We start from the raw sequence: 20470 nt of genomic DNA, 5'->3' as shown, positions 1-20470 counted from the left end.
TCCATTTCTTTGGGAGTTATGGATCTATTTAAATCATTTATCTAATCTTGATTTAACTTGAGTGAGTGGTATCTACCAAGAATATTATCAATTTCTTTTATATTTTCCATTTTTTTTGGAGTACAAGTTTTTGAAGTATACTAAGAATATTATCTATTTCTTTTACATTTTCTAATTTTTTGGAGTACAGGTTTTTGAAGTATGACCTAAAGATTCTCTGGATTTCTTCAGAGTCTGTTGTTATACCTCCCCTTTTTTGTTTCTAATTTTGTTAATTGGGATATTCTCTCTCTGCCTTTTAGTTAGTTTGGACAAAGATTGGTCTATCTTGTTGATTTTCTTAAAATGCACTCCCCATTAAAGTCCCAACACAATTCGTTACAGAAGGAACTAGGAAACATTCATCCTGAGTGAAGTAACCCAGATCCAGAAAGACAAATATACACTAAGAGTACTAAAAGAGATGATTGTGGAAAGGGGGCATTTCAGAGTGAAGTAGAAACCTAGTGCAAGGAAAGCACCCAGGAACCTGTAAGGATGACCCCAGCTAAGACTCCTAAGCCATAATGGTTATGTAGCTTGAACTGGCAATCTCCTATAACCTGGCAAGACTTCCAGTGAAGGAATCGTTACACCAGCCCAGCCATATAAACTTCTACCTACAGTCTATCCTATCTACGGGGTGTGCTGGGGCACAGAGGTTGTGGGATTAGCTAACCAATGACTGATCCAGTCTGAATATATTCCATGAGAGTAAACCCACCTCCCGACACTGCCTGGAGCATCAGGATCCAGAGCCTGGATGGCCCAGAGACCTAGGATGGAACCAAACATGACTGAAAAAATGTAATGCAATGATGTCTAACAATAGTCTTCTATACTCATAGATTGGTGCCTAGTTCAATAGTCATCAGAGAGGCTTCATCCAGCTGCAGGTGGAAACAGATACAGAGATCCACAGCCAACATTAGGCCAAACTTTGGAAATCCTTTGGAAGATGGGGAGGAAGGATTATAGAAGCCAGAGGGATCAAGGACAGCACAGGAAAACCCACAGAATCAAAACTAATCTGGGCTCATAGAGGCTCACAAAGACTGAACCAATAACCAGGGAGCCTTCATGGGACTGACTTAGGCCCTCTACATATATATTACAGTTGTGTACCTTAGTCTTCCTGTTGTGTTCTTAACAGTGGGAGGATTCTTTTGCTGGATTTTGGGACCCTACTCCTCATACTGGGTTGCTTTGTCCAGCCTTAATACATGGGAAGGCACTCAGTATTACTGCAACTTGACATGCCATGTTTTGTTGATATCCATGGGAGGCCTGCTCTTTTCTGAATAGAAATTTAGGAGAAGTAGAGAAGGGAGCAGAGAGGTGGGGGGAGGGAATGAAAGGAGATGAGGGAGGGGAAACTGTGATTGGAATGTAGAAAGAAAAGGAAAGGAGGGAGGAAGGAAGGAAGGAAGGAAGGAAGGAAGGAAGGAAGGAAGGAAGGAAGGCAGGCAGGCAGGCATGTAGCTGGTTTAGCCATATTTCCTAACATACGAAGAAAATTTAATTAAGAATCTAAACAGAGGTGAAAGACATTCCAGAGAAAGTTATGCTCCAGATTCCATTTTTTTCACTTCTAACTCCAGGCATATTCAAAATCAAACACCCCTTAGATAACTTAGGTAAGTTATGCTTCATTTAGTTAATGTGAAAGTCATAAACTACATCATCTTATTATAGATTTACTGTCCCTGCTTTAGCCCCACCAACCAGCAGTTAGGTATGAAAACTTGTCTACACATAATCTTTATCTATGGAGCTTTAAAAAAATAAAAAATGCCCAAGCTACAATTCCCAAGACTCTGGATATAGAACAGAGAGGTCAGTACTTTATAAATTCCCAGGTGATTCCAGTAAGTAGCCAACATTAACAACCATGGTATTAAATCTGTACAGAAATGATAAAATGGGTATTGAATCTATATTAAAGTGTCTCAGCATTAGGAAGGTTGAGAACTACTAGGTTACATGGATCTTTGAAAGAAGGTCTTAAAATAGGGCTAATCTACTTGCGGTTCTTGCTATGTAGTCCAAGCATTCCTAAACTTGTGATCATTTTCCTGCCTCAACTTCTCTAGTTCTAGAAATATGGGCATACACCCTTATAGGTAGTTTATAATCAGTGTGTGTGTGTGTGTGTGTGTGTGTGTGTGTGTGTGTGTGCACCAAAAATGTGTTTATTGGGATGATTTTGACTCATCTTGAATCAGATGTTTTCAGTGCTGCTTCATCCAGAAGGAGGATCCTTCTGTCACACTTGCTTTACAGCCCATGGGCTGACAGAGTACAGTGGAGCAGCTAAGACACAAGCCTACAGTTTGTGCATGACTAAAGACAGTGATGATTTTATAGTATCCTGGGCATCCCAAATCCAGAAAGTAGGAATGGGTGTTCTACACAGGTGCTTTTTCTTGTGTTTTCTCTTTTCTTCTGGGGAGGAGTGAAGGAGATGCTATGTGAAAGGCATGTCCTCTTAGGGAGGTTGTCACTGCAGAAAGGCAAGTTTAGCACTTTCCAAGCTTAGTGGGGCACCCAAATTCCCTGAAGTAACCTTTTCAAGAGATAGATGAAATTTAGCAATGGAGACTCCAATTCAATAGTGCTTGGTCACAAAAATCGAACTGACTTGAATATGCCAAAGTGATTTTAATTCCTGACTGTACTTTAAAGCTAACAGCAAAGAGCAGTAGTAGTATGTAAAGTGGTTTATAGAAGTGTCATGAATACATATCAATGTTTACAACTGATAGGAATTTGGTAGCACCACATAATACCTTTCACTGTGTTTCGTTTCAAATTTTATTTTTATATGGATATTTGTGTTTTAATTTACATATCAGACATGGGTTTCCCTGTCCTCTCCCCTCCTGTCCCCATCCCCATATTCCCCCCAGCCCCTCTCCCCCATTCCCATCTCATCCAGGGCCAAGACTCCCCTGGGGATTCAGCTAAACCTGGTAGATTCAGTACAGTCAAGTCCAGACCCCTCCTTCCAGGCTGAGCAAAGTGTCCCCACAAAAGCCCCAGGTTCCAAACACCGAGCTCAAGCACTAAGGACAGGTCCCGGTCCCACTGCCTGGGTGTCTCCCAAACAGTTGAAGCTATTCAATTGTCTCACTTATCCAGAGGACCTGCTCCAGCAGGGGGCTCCACATCTTTTGGTTCATAATTTATGTGTTTCCATTAGTTTGGCTATTTGTCCTTGTGCTTTTTCCAGTCTTGGTCTCAACAATTCTCGCTAATACAATCCCTTCTCTTTCTTGCCAATTGGACTCCAAAAGCAATCTATAGATTCAACGCAATCCCCATCAAAATATTAACACAATTCTTCACAGATCTGGAAAGACTAATACTCAACTTCATATGGAAAAACAAAAAACCCAGGATAGCCAAAAGAATCCTGTACAATAAAACAACCTCTGGAGGCATCACAATCCCCAACCTCAAGCTCTACTATAGAGCTACTGTAATAAAAACAGCTTGGTACTGGCATAAAAACCAACATGTAGACCAATGGAATAGAATTGAAGACCCTGACATTAACCTGCACACCTATGAACATATAATTTTTGACAAAGAAGCCAAAACTGTACAGTGGGGAAAAAAAGCATCTTCAACAAATGGTGCTGGCATAACTGGATGTCAATGTGTAGAAGGCTGCAAATAGATTCATATATGTCACTGTGCACAAAACTTAAGTCCAAGTAGATCAAAGATCTCAACATAAATCCAGTTACTCTGAACCTGATAGAAGAGAAAGTAGGAAGTAGTCTTGAACACATTAGCATAGGAGATCACTTTCTAAATATAACACCAGTAGCACAGACACTGAGAGAAACAATCAATCAATGGGACCTGTTGAAACTGAGAAGCTTTTGTAGAGCTAAGGACATAGTCAACAAGACAAAGTGACAGGCTACAGAATGGGAAAATGTCTTCACCAACCCCACATCTGACAGAGGGCTGATATCCAGAATATATAAAGAACTCAAGAAATTAGACATCAAAAATGCCCAACAGTCCAATTAAGAAAAGGGCTAAAGAACTAAACAGAGAATTCTCAAACTTTTCACTTTTTAAGGGAATAATAGATTATTTTTTAGTTTAATATGAATGACAGTAGCACAAGAACTGATTCAGACTGTACAAATAACATATTTTAATGTAGAAATGGTTTCATTTTTTTTCAGTTACAGAACAAAAGATAATAATAAATCAAACCATTTTGATAAATAAATTTGTGGAAACATCAGACAGATGGTTTCTTTGCTAGGGTTTTATTCCTGTGAAGAGACACCATGACCATGGCAACTCCTATAAAGGAAAATATTTCATTGGGGCTGGCTTAAAGTTTCAGAGATTTAGTCCATTATTGTCATGGTGGGAAACATGGTAGCAGACATGGTACTGAAGAAGGAGCTAAGAGTTCTACATCTCAATCTGCACACAGGTTCCAGAAGGAGACTGTATGCCACATTGGCCATAGTTGAGTATATAAGACCTCAAAGCCTACCTCCCATGTGACACACTTCCTCCAACAAGGCCACACCTCCAAATAATGTCACTTCATATGGGCCAAGTATTCAAACACATGAGTCTATGGGTGCCATTCCTATTCACACCATACAGATGGGTTATAACAATGCAGGAAATTTTATGCTCTATGCCTCAGGGGTTCTCTGATGACATTCTTAACTTTTAAAATACATTTTTAGTAAAATAGAATTATAACATTTCCCCCTTTTCTTTCTTCCTCCATCCTATCCCAGGTACCCCTCTCATTTCATTGTCTATTCTGAAATCAATAACCTCTTTTACTTTGATGCATGCACAAATATATAAATACAACCTGATGAGTCCAATTTTGATTTTTGTGTGTATATGATTTCATGGCTGACGACTCTGTATTGAATAGTCAATAAAGAGGCTCATCTCTGAGAGAAGCTAATTCTCCCTCCCCCAGCAGTCATAAGTTACCTGTAATTCTTTGCCTTGGCGTAGGATCCTGTTCAATTTCCTCTTTCACCTTTGCATATCTATAGATACTGCCATTCTTTCAGTCTTGTTTGTGTACACATTTCTAGGAGAGATTGTGTCACAGCAAACTTCCTGGTATTCTGGCTCTTACAATATTTCCATCACTTCTTCAGCCCTATTTCCTGATCTATAGAGGCAGGTGCTGTGATATAGATGTATCTATTTGGACTTGACTCCTCAAGGTCTATTAATCTCTGCATTATGTCCAGTTGTGGTTTTCTCTGACAGTCTCCATTTGCTGAAGAAAAGAAATAAAAGCTTCTTCAGTGACTGATAAGAGCTATATATCTCTGTGGGTATAAGAAGAAGTATTTAGACTATACTTAGAAAGTATATACATTTAACTTTTAACTGTAATCATATTGCTTTGGCACTGTTTTCTCTTGTATCCTATAATGAAACTTTCAGACTGGGTCTTCTCTCTTTGAGACAGGGTTTCTTTGAGTAGCCCCACTAGTCCTGGAACTCACTTTGTAGACTAGGCTGGCCTGGAACTCAGAAATCCACATTACCTCTGCTTCCGAAGTGCTGGGATAAAAAATGTGTGCAACCCAGTGTATGGGTCTTCTCTCTTTTAGGAGATATTTTTAAAGCTTCCAAAATTCTTGATTCTTGCCCATTAACAACTGCTTACAAACAGCTTGCCCTGGTAGAAAACAGAATTGGTGTCATTTGAGACCTTGATTTTTTTTTCAACTTTCTCTTTAGGATGATTTGAGAAGTTTCTCTCTAATTACATCCATTAGTTCTAACCTAGCATTAATGTGTGTGGTCAATTAACAGAGAAATAATATAACAAAACTAAACTTTCTGTAATTATTTGCTACTTTCTGGAGCAATTGAGAAATGACTGATCTTTAAATGAGTCAATTATTGTTCCTACTGAAGTCTGAATATTGCAGTTCCTTAAAGACATTTCCACATTGTTTCCAACAGAACCTTGTTAAAAATACCTCTTGCCAATTTTGCTGTGAAAAAAAAAACTATTCAAAGAATAGTCTTAAAACATTTTGATCCTAAAATATAAATGTCCCTAAGAAAATACTTTAATAATTTAGTGAAAAGGGGTTTTAAAGTAAATCAGGTCATAGAGAGTCCCAGGAGAAAGGCTGATCAGTATATAGTAAGTTTCAGTTTAATAGAAAAAAGAAGTTATTGAGGAGACTGCAGCTGTTCCCTGAGACAGAGCCTGCCACCACCTGAATGAACTAAGAGGTGAGTCTTTATCCTCATTCCCAAATATCCCAGCCCCTAAGCTTTGGGTCCAGGGGCACAACCCTGTGCCCCAACATGCCCACCCATTATACTTCCAGTCTCAGGACACTTGGCAAGCACACCTCCTGTACACAGGTCAGACTACCACCATCCCATCAGACCCTGTAACCCAAGCCAAACCTCCCCCAAATGCCACACACCCTCAGAGACTGCAACTGTTCCCTGAGACAGAACCTGCCAGCACTCAACTGGACTAAGAGGCCAGTTGGCAGGCAGACCTCCTGCAGACAGGACAGAGTGCCACCATCTACCACATGCTAAGATTGCAGCTACTCCCTGAGATGGAGCCCACTAGTGCCGGTTGGACTAACAGCTATTCCCTGAGACAAAAAGTCCATCAGCTGACTAGACCAAGAGCTCCCACTGGATCAAGAGTATCAATCAGACCAAGAGAGGCTCCCTCAGACACAGACACCACTTACATCAAATGGAGAAAGAAATGGGTAGATGTCAATGCAAAAATACAGTCAACAACATAAAAACAAATATGGCTCCATCAGAAACTGTATCAGCAAGACCTGAACATCCCAAAACAGAAGAAACAGAAGATATCTACCAAAAAAATGACTTGAAGAAGATATTAGAGATCGTAAAAGAGGAAATGAAAAATTCCCTTAAAGAAATCTAGGAAAAGTCAAACAAAAACTTGAAAGAAATCAGTAAGTCCCTTGAAAGCCAAGAGAAAGTAATTAAATAAGTGAGGGAAACAGTTCAAGATTTCAAAACTGAAATGGAGACAATAAAGCAGACACAAAGAGAGGGAATGCTGGAAATAGAAAATCTGAGTAAACAAACAGGAACTACAGACGAAAGTATAACCAACAGAATGCAAGAGATGGAAAAGAGGATCTCTGGTGTTGAAGATACGTTAGAAGAAGTAGATTCACCAGTCAAAGAAAACATTAAAACCAACAAAGTCATGACCCAAAATGTCCAAGAAATTTGGGACACCATGAAAAGAATAAACCTACTAATAATAGGGATAGAGGAAGGAGAAGAATACCAACTCAAAGGCACAGAAAATATATTTAACAAGATCATAGTAGAAAACTTGCCCAACTTAAAGAATGAAATGCCTATGAAGATACAAGAAGCCTATAGAACACCAAACAGACTAGATGCCAAAAAAAAGTTCCCTCGCCACATAATAATTAAACAACTAAACATACAGAATAAGGTAAGAATCTTAAGGGCAGGAAAGGGAAAAGGCCAAGTGACTTATAAAGGCAAACCCATCACAATAACACCCGATTTCTCAATGGAGACTTTGAAAGCCAGAAGGACCTGGACAGATATAATGCAGACACTAAGAGATCATGGATGCCAGCCTAGACTAACACACCTAGCAAAACTTTCAATCATCATAGATGGAGTGAACAAGACCTTCCAAGACAAAACCAGATATAAACAATACTTATCCACAAACCCAGCCCTACAGAAAGCACTAGAAGGAAAATACCAACCTAAGGAAGGCAGATACACACATGAAAACACAGGCAATAGATAACACCACAGCAGTAAACCCCAAAGAAGAGAAGTACACACACACTACCACCAAAAAAATAAAAATAACAACAGGAACGAACAATCATTAGTCATTAATATCCCTTAATATCAATGGAATTAATTCACCTATAAAAAGACACAGACTAACAGAATGGATATGAAAACAGGACCCATCTTTCTGCTACATATAAGAAACACACCTCAAATTCAAAGACAGACACCTCCTAAGACTAAAAGGCTGGGAAAAGACTTTCCAATCAAATGGTCTTAAGAAGCAAGCTAGTGTAGCCATCATAATATCCAGCAAAATAGACTTCAAACTAAAATCAATCAAAAGAGATAATGAAGGATACATACACATCGCAGGAAAGATCCACTAAGATGAAGTCTCAATTCTGCACACTTATGCCCCAAACACAAGGGCACCCACACATGTAAAAGAAACATTACTAAAGTTTACATCTCATATAAAACCTCACACATTAAGAGTGAGAGATTTCAACATCACACTTTCACCTCTGGACACATCGGCCAAACTGAAACTTCACACAGACATAATGGTCTTAACTGATGTTATGGCTCAAATGGACTTAATCGATATCTACAGAACATTCCACCAGAACAAAAAAGAATATATCTTCTTCTCAGCACCCCATGGAACCTTCTCTAAAATCAACCACATACTTGGCCACAAAGCAAATCTCAACAGATACAAAACAATTGGAATAACCTCCTGAGTTCTATCAGACCACCATGGTTTATAGTTAGATTTCAAAAAAAAAAACCTACAAAAATCCTACAATCACATGGAAACTGAATAATGCTCAACTGAATCACCAATGGGTTAAGGAAGAAATAAGAAAGAAATTAAAGACTTCCTACAGATCAAAGAAAATGAATATACCACATACCCAAACTTATGCGATACTTTGAAAGCAGGGCTAAGAGGGAAATTCATAGCACTAAATGCCCACATAAAGACGCTGGAGAAATCTCACTCTAGTGACTTGACAGCACACCTGAAAGCCCTTGAACAGGAAGAAGCAAATTCTCCCAGGAAGAACAGATGCCAAGAAATTATCAAATTGAGAGCTGAAATCAATAAAATAGAAATAAAGAGAACAATACAAAGGATTAATGAAACAAAGAGTTGGTTTTTTGAGAAGATCAACAAGATAGACAAGCCCTAATCCAAACTAACCAAAAGACAGAGAGAGAGAGCATCCAAATTAACAAAATCAGAAATGAAAAGGGGGACATAACAACAGACAATGAGGAAATCCAGAGAATCATCAGGTCCTACTTCAAAAACCTCTACTCCACAAAACTGGAAAATCTAAAAGAAATGGATAATTTTCTGGATAGGTACCACATACCTAAGTTAAATCAAGACCAGATAAACAATTTAAATAGTCCAATAACACCTAAGGAAATAAAATCAGTCATTAAAAGTCTCCCAACCAAAAAAAGCCCTGGACCAGATGGTTTCACTGCAGAATTCTACCAGATCTTCAAAGAAGACTTAATACCAATACTCTTTAAATCATTCCACACAACAGAAACAGAAAGCATATTACCAAACTCCTTCTATGATGCTACAATTACCCTGATTCCTAAACCACACAAAGATGCAACAAAGAAAGAGAACTACAGACTGATCTCCCTCATGAGCATTGATGCAAAAGTACTCAATAAAATACTGGCAAACAGACTCCAAGAATACATCAAAACAATTATCCACCATGATCAAGTAGGCTTCCTCCCAGGGATACAAGGGTGGTTCAACATACGAAAGTCCATCAATGTAATACACCATATAAACAAACTCAAAGGAAAAAACCACATGATCATCTCACTAGATGCAGAAAAGGGATTTGATAAAATCCAACACCTGTTCATGAGAAAGGTCTTGGAATGATCAGGAATACAGGGAACATCCCTAAACATAATAAAGGCGATCTACAGCAAGCCGATAGCCAACATCAAATTAAATGGAGAGAAACTCAAAGCAATACCACTAAAATCAGGAATAAGGCAAGGCTGTCCCCTCTCCCCACACTTATTCAGTATAGTACTTGAAGTTCTAGTCAGAACTATAAGACAACATAAGGAGATTAAGGGGATACAAATTGGAAAGAATGAAGTCAAGCTTTCCCTATTTGCAGATGACATGATAGTATACATGAGTAACCCCAAAAATTCAACCAAGGAACTGATACAGCTAATAAAAACCTTTAGCAACATAGCAGGATGCAAGATCAACTCAAAAAAATCAGTAGCCCTCCTATATACAATAGACAAACAGGCTGAGAAGGAAATCAGAGATACATCACCCTTTACAATAGCCACAAATGATACAAAATACCTTGGGGTTACTCTACCTAAGCATGTGAAGGACCTATGTGACAAGAGCTTTAAGTCCCTGAAAAAAGAAATTGAAGAAGATGTCATTAAATGGAAAGATCTCCCATGCCCATGGATAGGCAGGATTAATAGAGTAAAAATGGCGATCTTACCAAAAGCAATCTACAGATTCAATAAAATCCCCATCAAATTACCAACACAATTCTTCACAGATCTGGAAAGACTAATACTCAACTTCATATGGAAAAACAAAAAACCCAGGATAGCCAAAAGAATCCTGTAGAATAAAACAACCTCTGGAGGCATCACAATCCCCTACCTCAAGCTCTACTATAGAGCTACTATAATAAAAAACAGCTTGGTACTGGCATTAAAAACCAACATGTGGACCAATGGAATTGAATTGAAGACCCTGACATTAACCTGCACACTTATGAACATATAATTTTTGACAAAGAAGCCAAAATTGTACCATGAAGAAAGCATCTTCAACAAATGGTGCTGGCATAACTGGATGTCAATGTGTAGAAGGCTGCAAATAGATTCATATCTGTCACCATGCACAAAAGTTCAGTCCAAGTGGATCAAAGACCTCAACATAAATCCAGTTACTCTGAACCTGATAGAAGAGAAAGTACGAAGTACTCTTGAATGTATTGGCACCAGAGATCACTTTCTAAATATAACACCAGTAGCACAGACACTGAGAGAAACAGTCAATCAATGGGACCTGTTGAAACTGAGAAGCTTTTGTAGAGCAAAGGACACAGTCAACAAGACAAAACAACAGCCTACAGAATGGGAAAAGGTCTTCAACAACCCCACATCTGACAGAGGGCTGATATCCAGAATGTATAAAGAACTCAAGAAATTAGACATCCAAATGCCCTATAGTCCAATTAAGAAATGGGCTATAGAACTAAACAGAGAATTCTCAACAGAGGAAGTTCAAATAACTGAAAGATATTTAAGGAATTGCTCAACATCCTTAATTATCCAAGAAATGCAAATCAAAACAACTCTGAGATACCACCTTACACGTGTCAGAATGGCTGAGATCAAAAACACAGAAGACAGCTTATGCTGGAGAGGATGTGGAGCAAGGGGAACTCTCCTCCACTGCTGGTTGGAATGCAAGCTTGTACAGCCACTTTGGAAATCAATATGGCGCTTCCTTAAAAAATTGGGAATCTATCTCCCCCAAAACCCAGCTGTAGCTCTCTTTGGCATATACCCAAGAAATGCTCAAACATACCACAAGGGCATTTGCTCAGCTATCATATCAGCATTTTTTGTAACAGCCAAAACCTGGAAACAACCTAGATGCCCTTCAACTGAAGAATGGATAAAGAAAATATGGTACATATACACAATGGAGTACTACTCAGCGGAGAAAAACAATGACATCATGAAGTTGCAGGCAAATGGATGGATCTAGAAAAATTCATTCTGAGTGAGGTAACCCAGACTCACAAGGACAAACATGGCATGTACTCACCATAGGAGGATACTAGATGTAAAACAAAGATGACTAGACTGCTACACAACTCCAGGGAGGCTACCTAGAAAACAGGACCCTAGGAAAGACCCAGGGATCACCCAAGGACAGAGAAATGGATGAGATCTACATGAACAACCTGGACGAGAGTGGGAGAAATGAAGGGCAAGGTTTGAGGGAAGGGAGGCTTGGGGTAGCAGGAGATCTCATCTGGATCAGGAACAGAAAGGGAGAACAAGGAATGGTAAACCATGATGGATGAGGACCACATGAGAACAGGAGTGGGCACAGTGCTGGAGAGGTCCCCTGAGGTCCACAGTGATGCATCCTCTGTAGACTGCTGGCAGTGTTCGAGAGAAAGCCTGGTCTGACCTAGTCTTGTTATCAAATGGCCAAACACCCTGACAGTCGGGCTGGAACTCTCATCCAGTGACTGATAGAAGTGGATGCAGAGGTCCTCAGCCAGGCCCCAGGTGGAGCTCCATGTGTCCAGTTGTCGAGAAAGAGGAGGGACTATGGGAGCATGAATTTTTGAGCCCAGGATTGGAAAAAGCATGGGGACCAAAGACCAGATGAAAGGAAGCACATGAATTGTGAACCAAAGGCTGTGGAGCCCCCAGCTGGATCAGGCCCTCTGGATAAGTGAGACAGTTTAGTGGCTTAGACTGTTTGGGAGGCATCCAGGCTGTGGGACCTGGACCTGTCCTTAGTGCATGAGCTGGCTGTTTGGAACCTTGGGCTTACACAGGGACACTTTGCTCAGCCTGGAAGGAGGGGACTGGACCTGCCTGTACTGAATCCACCAGGTTTAAATGAATCCCCAGGGGAGTCTTGGCCCTGGAGGAGATGGGAATAGAGGGGAGGGGCTGGGGAGAAAGTGGGGGTAGGTGCGGGAGGGGGAGGACAGGGGAACCCATGGCAGATATGTAAAATTAAAACACAAATATAATTTTAAAAAAGTTAAGAAAACTCTACTAAAAAAGAAAACTCAAAAATTAAAGCTATGATCTGACAAGTAAATGTCTGCTGTGGGATGTTCTGTATGCTAAATATATTGCTCTGATTGGTTAATAAATAAAACACTTATCACCAGTAGCCAGGCAGGAAGTATAGGCAGGACAAGGAAAGAGGAGCATTCTGGGAAGTGGAAGGCTGAGGCAGAGAGATGCTGCCAGCCACCATGATGAGAAGCAGATGTTAAGATACCAGTAAGCCACAAACCATGTGGCTACTTATAGATTAATAGAAATGAGTTAGTTTAAGATATAAGAACAGATAGCAAGAAGCCTGCTGTGGCCATACAGTTTGTAAGTAATGTAAGTCTCTGTGTGTTTACTTGGTTGGGTCTGAGTGGCTCCAGGACTGGCAGGTGGGAGAGATTTTTCCTGACTATGTGCCAGGCAGGACCAGAAAAACTCTAGCTACAAATGGTGCCCAACAGATTGGCATGAATTTCCACCTAACACCTGAGAAAAAAGATTCTATAAGAGAGCTAAAAACAGCTTGCTAGTTGGCTCTCTCAAGTTAGCAGCAGCCTGCAGGTTTGAGCTTTCTATGGCAGGTTCATGGCATGCATGCTTGACTTACACAGAGGTGTCTCCAAGCTGCACACTATGCTGTGTGTTGGATATAGTTTTTGCTAGTAAAAGAAAAAGAAAAGAAAAAAGATGTTTCTGGGCTACTCGCTGCTTTGATAAAAGCATAGACACACTTTTTCAAAGAGTTGATGCCTCCCAGATCTGGCAGTAAATGTACCACCGGCATATTGGGAAGCTGAGGTGGACAGAGCCACAAGCCACCAGCCACAGAGGCTGTTTCTGTCTTACAAATGCTGCAGTTTAAAGCAATAGATTCGCAATAAGACAGATTCGGATGGAACAAGAATGCTTTATAATGTGTGTAAAAATGCACGTAGGCTTGGAAGAAAGAGAAAAAGGAATAAATACAGTTATATATAGAAACACATAGTTTTAAAAAATAAAGTGTTTAAAGAGACAGCAAAATTAATATAAAAATAAGCCACGTAAAGATGGATATTACACAGAGAATCTGGACTGTGTTGTCTTTGGGATTTATAATTGCAGAAAAACATTTGATCATAAAAGCTGTTGAGTTAAGCCAATATGTATATTTTAAAGATACCTTGACTTCAAAATTTGGATCTAAGGATTTGTTGCTTTGGAAAGGAGCCTCTGCTTTTGTTTCCACGGAAAGCCAGAGGCTATCGATTTGTTCCAGATTAAGATACATCAGGTTTGACCATCCAAGCCCCGCCCCGAAAGGTCTCTGATGACACCATGGCACAGATGATCCAACATCCAGAACTGTTTCAAGGCAACTGACTCAGACAATATTCTGTCATGGACTACTCCATAATCCTAAAATTTTCTTTATGTCCCCATAAGATACAGCGCCCCCCTCCAGCAGGAAGTAGTAAGAGACGCTATGCCCAAATTCCCAAATATACCAAGCTGGCATTGGAGATAGAATTGGCTCACTCATTCTCTAAACCCAGGCACATATTACTAAAAGAAAAGGTTAAGAAATTCTTGTTTCCCAAATCAGAAGAGCCCTCTGGTGTGGGACAGAGAAAAACCAATATTTTTATGTAAAACAGGTTGATTATAAATGCAATCTCTAAAGAAGAAAAGGGGATAGTTTAGATATGATAGCATGAAAAGGCAGATTAATGAACCTACTTTTAAAGAGTAACAACTTGTTTAGAAATGTTTTCCATTGTTATGGATTTTATTTTATTGATACAGGTTTAAACTTAATTTTGTTATACTGTATATATATTTCTACTCTTTTCAGGAATTATGTTTATGTAACTCATTTAGATAGTAATGGATAATTAAAAATAGATTAATAATTACTCATCTATGATAATCATACTTGTAGCCATGTTAGTTAAGTTTTCTAGGCATACATAGATATATTTCAGATAGATAGGTAATCTTCAAATACTTCAAAGACCTAAAGAATATGGCATTTAAAATGTTTTAAAAATTTTAGACTTTCTGGACAGTGAGATATGTCTGCTCCTAGAAGCACCAGATTTACTTCAGAGAGGAGGATGGGCATAGAAGACACTCTATATGGAGTTTATCTTTACCTTGGCAAAAATAGCCATTTGGGCAAGGAACTGTTCTTGCCTGGACTGCTTGAAAAAAATGTATTGACTGGACATGCAGAACCCATAGGAAGGTGACCACTGAACTTTGCTTGGCAAAATGGTCCTTTAGGTTACTGCTTCATTGAGGAAACTTCCAGACATTCTACAAGACACAGAAAAGTGACTGAGAGACTCTAGACCTATGGGCTGAAGACAGATGCCTCAACTTTACAAAGGAACTTTGGATAACTGTCTAGGCTGCCAGCTGTCTCTGTCTACTCTTGCAAGACTCCTTAAAGTTGCATGCATCCTTTTCCCCTTTTCTCGGTAGTAGTATATCCTTCTGAGGTCTTTGATGTAGTTGAAGACTAGATAGTTACAATTTTCCTTAGTTATGATAAAAGATAAGTTATATATGAAACCTTAGACTCATAAATATAGGATAGATAGAGTATCTTCTTTTATTGCCAAATACAAATAGACTAGACATTATAAATTGACTAGATATTATAACTGTAATTCTTGCTTGATAATTGTTTTGTTACATGTAATTTTACTATGTGACAGTTAAAACCTTCCTTTTTGAAAAAAAGAAAAGGGGAAGTGCTGTGGGATGTTCTGTATGTTAAATATGTTGCTCTGATTGGTTAATAAATAAAACACTGATTGGCCAGTAGCCAGGCAGGAAGTATAGGCAGGACAAGGAAAGAGGAGCATTCTGGGAAGTGGAAGGCTGAGGCAGAGAGACACTGCCAGCAGCCATGATGAGAAGCAGATGTTAAGATACTGGTAAGCCACAAGCCACGTGGAAACTTATAGATTAATAGAAATGGGTTAGTTTAAGATATAAGAACAGGAATAGGCAGAGTGCTGGAGAGGTCCCCAGAAATCCACAATGATACATCCTCTGTAAACTGCTGGCAATGGTCGAGAGAAAGCCCAATCTGACCTAGTCTGGTGATCAGGTGGCCAAACACCCTAATGGTCATGCTTGAACTCTCATCCAATAACTGATGGACATGGATGCAGAGATCCTAGGCCGGGCTCCAGGTGGAGCTCCAGGAGTCCAATTGTCAAGAAAGAGGAGGGACTGTAAGAATGTGAATTGTTGAGACCAAGATTGGAAAAGCATAGGGACAAATAGCCAAATGAATGGAAGCACATGAATTATGAACCAAAGGCTGTGGAGCCCCCACCTGGAGCAGGTCCTCTGGATAAGTGAGACAATTGAATAGCTTGAACTGTTTGGGAGGCATCCAGTCTGTGGGACCAGGACCTGTCCTTAGTGCATGAGCTGGCTGTTTGGAACCTTGGGCTTACACAGGGACACTTTGCTCAGCCTGGAAGGAGGGGACTAGACCTACCTGTAGTAAATAGACCATGTTTGAATGAATCCCCATGGGAGTCTTGGCCCTGGAGGAGATGGGAATGGAGGGAAGGGGCTGGGGGATTATGGGGGCAGGGGCTGGAGGGGGAGGACAGGGGAACCCATGGCTGATGTGTAAAATTAAAACACAAATATAAAAAATTTAAAAAGGAGAAAAAATATAAGAACAGATAGCAAGAAACCTGCTATGGCCATACAGTTTATAAGCAATATAAGTCTCTGTGTGTTTACTTGGTTGGGTCTCAGTGGCTTCAGGACTGGCAGGTGAGAGAGATTTGTCCTAACCATGTGCCAGGCAGGACCAGAAAAAGTCTAGCTACAAATGTCTTTACAGGCTGGATTGCCATGCTTCTATTCTCTCATAGTGAGCAAAACTGGGTGGTGTGTTGCTGTGGTATAATTCTTCTGTATGCTATGAGTAGGTACTACTCTCATTGGTTAATTAAAAAGCTGATCAGCGTATAGCAAGGCAGAACAAGTCTATGCAGGAAAGCCAAACTGAAAATGCTGGGGGGGGGAGGGTAGAGTCAGATGCAAGCCAGCTTCCAGGGCAGTAAGCTGCTAGAGGACAGGTAAAGCCACAAGCCATGTGGCAATACATAGATTAGTAGAAATGGGTTAATTTAAATGTAAGAGCTAGTTAGTCATAAGCCTGAGCTATTGGCTGGTTCAAAAAGAAATATTATTCACAATGAAAATTATTTAACTATACATAAAAGCAACAATATGCACAATTCTGAAACTGTGGGCCTCAAATAAACATTTTTCTCCTATAATTGCTTTGGGCAGGATATAGTATATCACAGCAATAGAAAAGTGACTAAGACAATAGCATGACACAGATTTTATAAAGTTCACAAAATAAATAGGCAAAACATCATTTGGGACCATCTACATGAATGATAAAGCTCTGAAAACTTTAATGAAATGTTAAATGTATAATTCAGGATAGTGCTTGCTTTTGAGATAAGCAGTAATACAAACCAGGAAAGAAAATGAGAATTTTAACAGTCCTGGCAATTTGCTAATTTTCTAGTACAGAATTTTTAAAATGGAAAAAAAATTAATGTAAACACATTTTACCATGGGCTCATGATAGTGCCTGAACACATGTTAGGTATCCAATATAGAGGAAGCATGGCTAATTGACTGTTAGAAGAAGCCCTATGATTTAATAAAATAAATACACACTTAGTCTCAGCTACATAGCATACCATTAGAGGAAAAAAACCACATGCTGGCTCCCACAAGACCTCACAGGAAGGTGCTCATTACTTTGGCTAACTTACCATGGTGCTGGGTTTGGCCCTATGCCTTGCAACCTCTGAAACCAGATATTATCAGCTCACCAACAGCAAATCCACATCTCAGCAATACATACACACTAATTAAGCTCCCCAGACTGAGACAGACACCAAAATGCCAGTTCATTAACTGACAAAGCAAAATATAAGCCTCACATGGACTAGTATAATCAAGTCAGCATGATAAAAGAATTCTCTCCTAATATTCATACCATGTGGGAAGCCAAATCATAATAAAAAGTCATTTTATTAAATTTACCCTGAGAATTAACTGTCACCAGTACAAGATTATTCATAGTTTATAAGAACAGGATATTTTTCTCCCTGTAGTTATAGTGCATGGAAAGCCACATAATACTCAGAAGGTTTACATAACAAGCTTGAAATTATCACAAAGGAAACCAAAAGGATCTAAGTTTTTTAAAGGCATTATTTGTAGCCTGATATATTGGCTTTATTGAGATACTTTCAATAATAGGTCAAATTACCAGAAGGACATTAGCCCAAGTTCTCTCCTCTTCTCAACAGGCTTGGATAGACACAGCTACCCTACCATGTAATTTCCTGAAAATCTTTTATACTCATTGGATTAATGTCCCTCTTCTTACAGATTTCTTTATCTGATATATTAATATAGTATACACATTACTACTAATCTGTGAATCACTTAACTTTAAATGGTTATATAAATCTACATGACCCAGATGTTTATTTCAGAAGGTAACATCCCCTCATTTTTTATGTTTTTGGAAGTATCTCACTAAACCCATCCTAAGTGTTTCTAAAAGTAACTTTATAGGGAAAACTATAACTGGAAAGGATCTGAAGCCTAGAACATTTGGAGAGATGTTGGAAATGAGCATACTCCAGGAAGCACACAGATGTTTGTCCCATTCCTTCGCACTTATAATGCTCTCTATAGCCAAAAGAATTTAAAGTAGCCTTAGTAAGATTTAAACAGCCACAAAACCAGTTCAATAAAGGGTAAGGAGAATTGGGCATCATTAATAAAAAAAAAGGGATCTACAGTTGTATTAGAAAATATAAATAAAATCTTTACTGTGGTTAAGTTTCAAAATCCATCTTGTATATCTTGACAGCCAAGACAAGAGGTGCAGCACCATCAAGATGCACCTCCACAAAGAGAATATGAAGTCGAGGCAGAAATTTGCACATCCACAGTGAAGAGCAGAAAGAAATGGATATGTACAAGCTGATTTCTTCTTCTTGCTTGTGCTTAGCTCACCTGCTCCACTCTTACATAGCTCAGGATCACCTCCTTAGGGAATGGTGCCACCCACATTGGACTGGACCTTCCTTCTATACTGCCCCCATAGACATGCTTACAGGCCAAACAAATGTAAACAATGCCTCCTTGTGAATCTCTTCCTAAGTAATTGTGTCAAGTTGACAAAGTAAATGGTTACATAGACCAATAAGAACAATGTATGGAGGGCTAGAGAGAGTGCAGTAGTTAACAGCACTTACTACTCTTGCAGAGGATCCCAGTTTGGTATCTGCCACTTACATCATATACTACACAATTGCATATAATTCCAGTTCTAGGGGTTCTGATTCCTTCTTCCAGTTTCCATGAGCACCAGGCATGCACATGGTATGCATACATACATACATACATACATACATACATACATACATACATACATACATCATACATACATACATACATACATACATAGGACACTAACATATAAATATAAAATTTATTAAAAGAAATATTTTTAAAAGAACACTGTATGAAAATGCCATAGTAAAATCTTTTAATTATGTGCTAACATTAAAAAATAACTTTTAAAAATTGTAGAAAACAGAATGTTTATTTATGAATGATAGTGCAAGCATTCTGAGTGACAGTGGAAGAACATTATTTGTCTGGTTCTCACAAGGAAAAAAATATTGGAAGTGGCTTCCTCAGCCCCACAAGACTAGCAAACCAGAGAAGTGACCATTAACTCATATAAGCCCTATAGCAGCATTGTAGTGCTGTACAATAGAATATATATATATATCAACACAAAGTTCTGAGCAGTTTATGGATAGTGAGGAGTAAAAAGGCCAGAGTTATTCAGTCCATGATAATTGAATACCAATGCCTAAGAAAACAATACACTCATTTCCCTTCCAGAGAATATTTTTTTAAAGATGCACACACATCTTTATAGTTAGGTACATTGTTTCATACAGAATTATGAGTTTCACCTCAGAAAACAGATGACACACACAAAAAGAAAAAAAAATAATTTGAGTTATTTATAATGTAAAAAGATTAAAGGACATCAGCAAGGAGTGATAAAGTAGAGAAATCAGGAAACGTTAATGTCGTTAGGGGAGAGGTACCTGGTAGGAACTGTGCCCTTCCATAACGGAACAAAGTCAATTCAAAATTACATCAAGAAGAAGATCTAGATTAAATGCCTCAGTGTATGCCTACCTTCCAACTCCCTGCCAACTCCTCCCAGTTATAAAACAAATCAAAAGCCAGTGAGAAAGAGAACCAATTGATGCGGTCCATAAAAACTGGTCTCCCAGAAGATAAAGCCCAGTTCTGAAGAGATCTGGAGGATCAAAATGTATTAAAGACACACAATGGGCAGAAGCAATATTCTGTAATGTGTATATAGCATAATTAACATAAACATCTTACATCAGCAGAGTACCTGCAAGCATTTCATCACCAGCATATAGATACTTATTTTGTGCACAGCATTAATTACACCATATACCTTTCTTATCATTAAATTATTTCTCAGGTTCTGGGGCAAACATGGTTAATTTAAGTATGATACAAAACCAAAGATGAAGTAACATGCTTTGACTTAAAGCTAAAGATATCACACAGGATAGTTCAGCAAAAGAATACATTCCATATTCGAAACAGATGGAGCAACTGAAACTCTTGAAAAAGAGAG

General features: G+C 38.9%; 1 pseudogene; it reads right to left on the bottom strand.

The window, feature by feature from the left end:
• Positions 1-2270: 2270 nt before the first annotated feature.
• LOC118574037 lies at positions 2271-19922 on the bottom strand (annotated as a pseudogene).
• Positions 19923-20470: the final 548 nt, after the last annotated feature.

This window comes from Onychomys torridus, chromosome X (assembly GCF_903995425.1).
Source record: "Onychomys torridus chromosome X, mOncTor1.1, whole genome shotgun sequence".
Classification (NCBI taxonomy): domain Eukaryota; kingdom Metazoa; phylum Chordata; class Mammalia; order Rodentia; family Cricetidae; genus Onychomys; species Onychomys torridus.
Note: the sequence above shows the minus strand (reverse complement) of the source record. Positions and strands in the feature narration are given on the sequence as shown.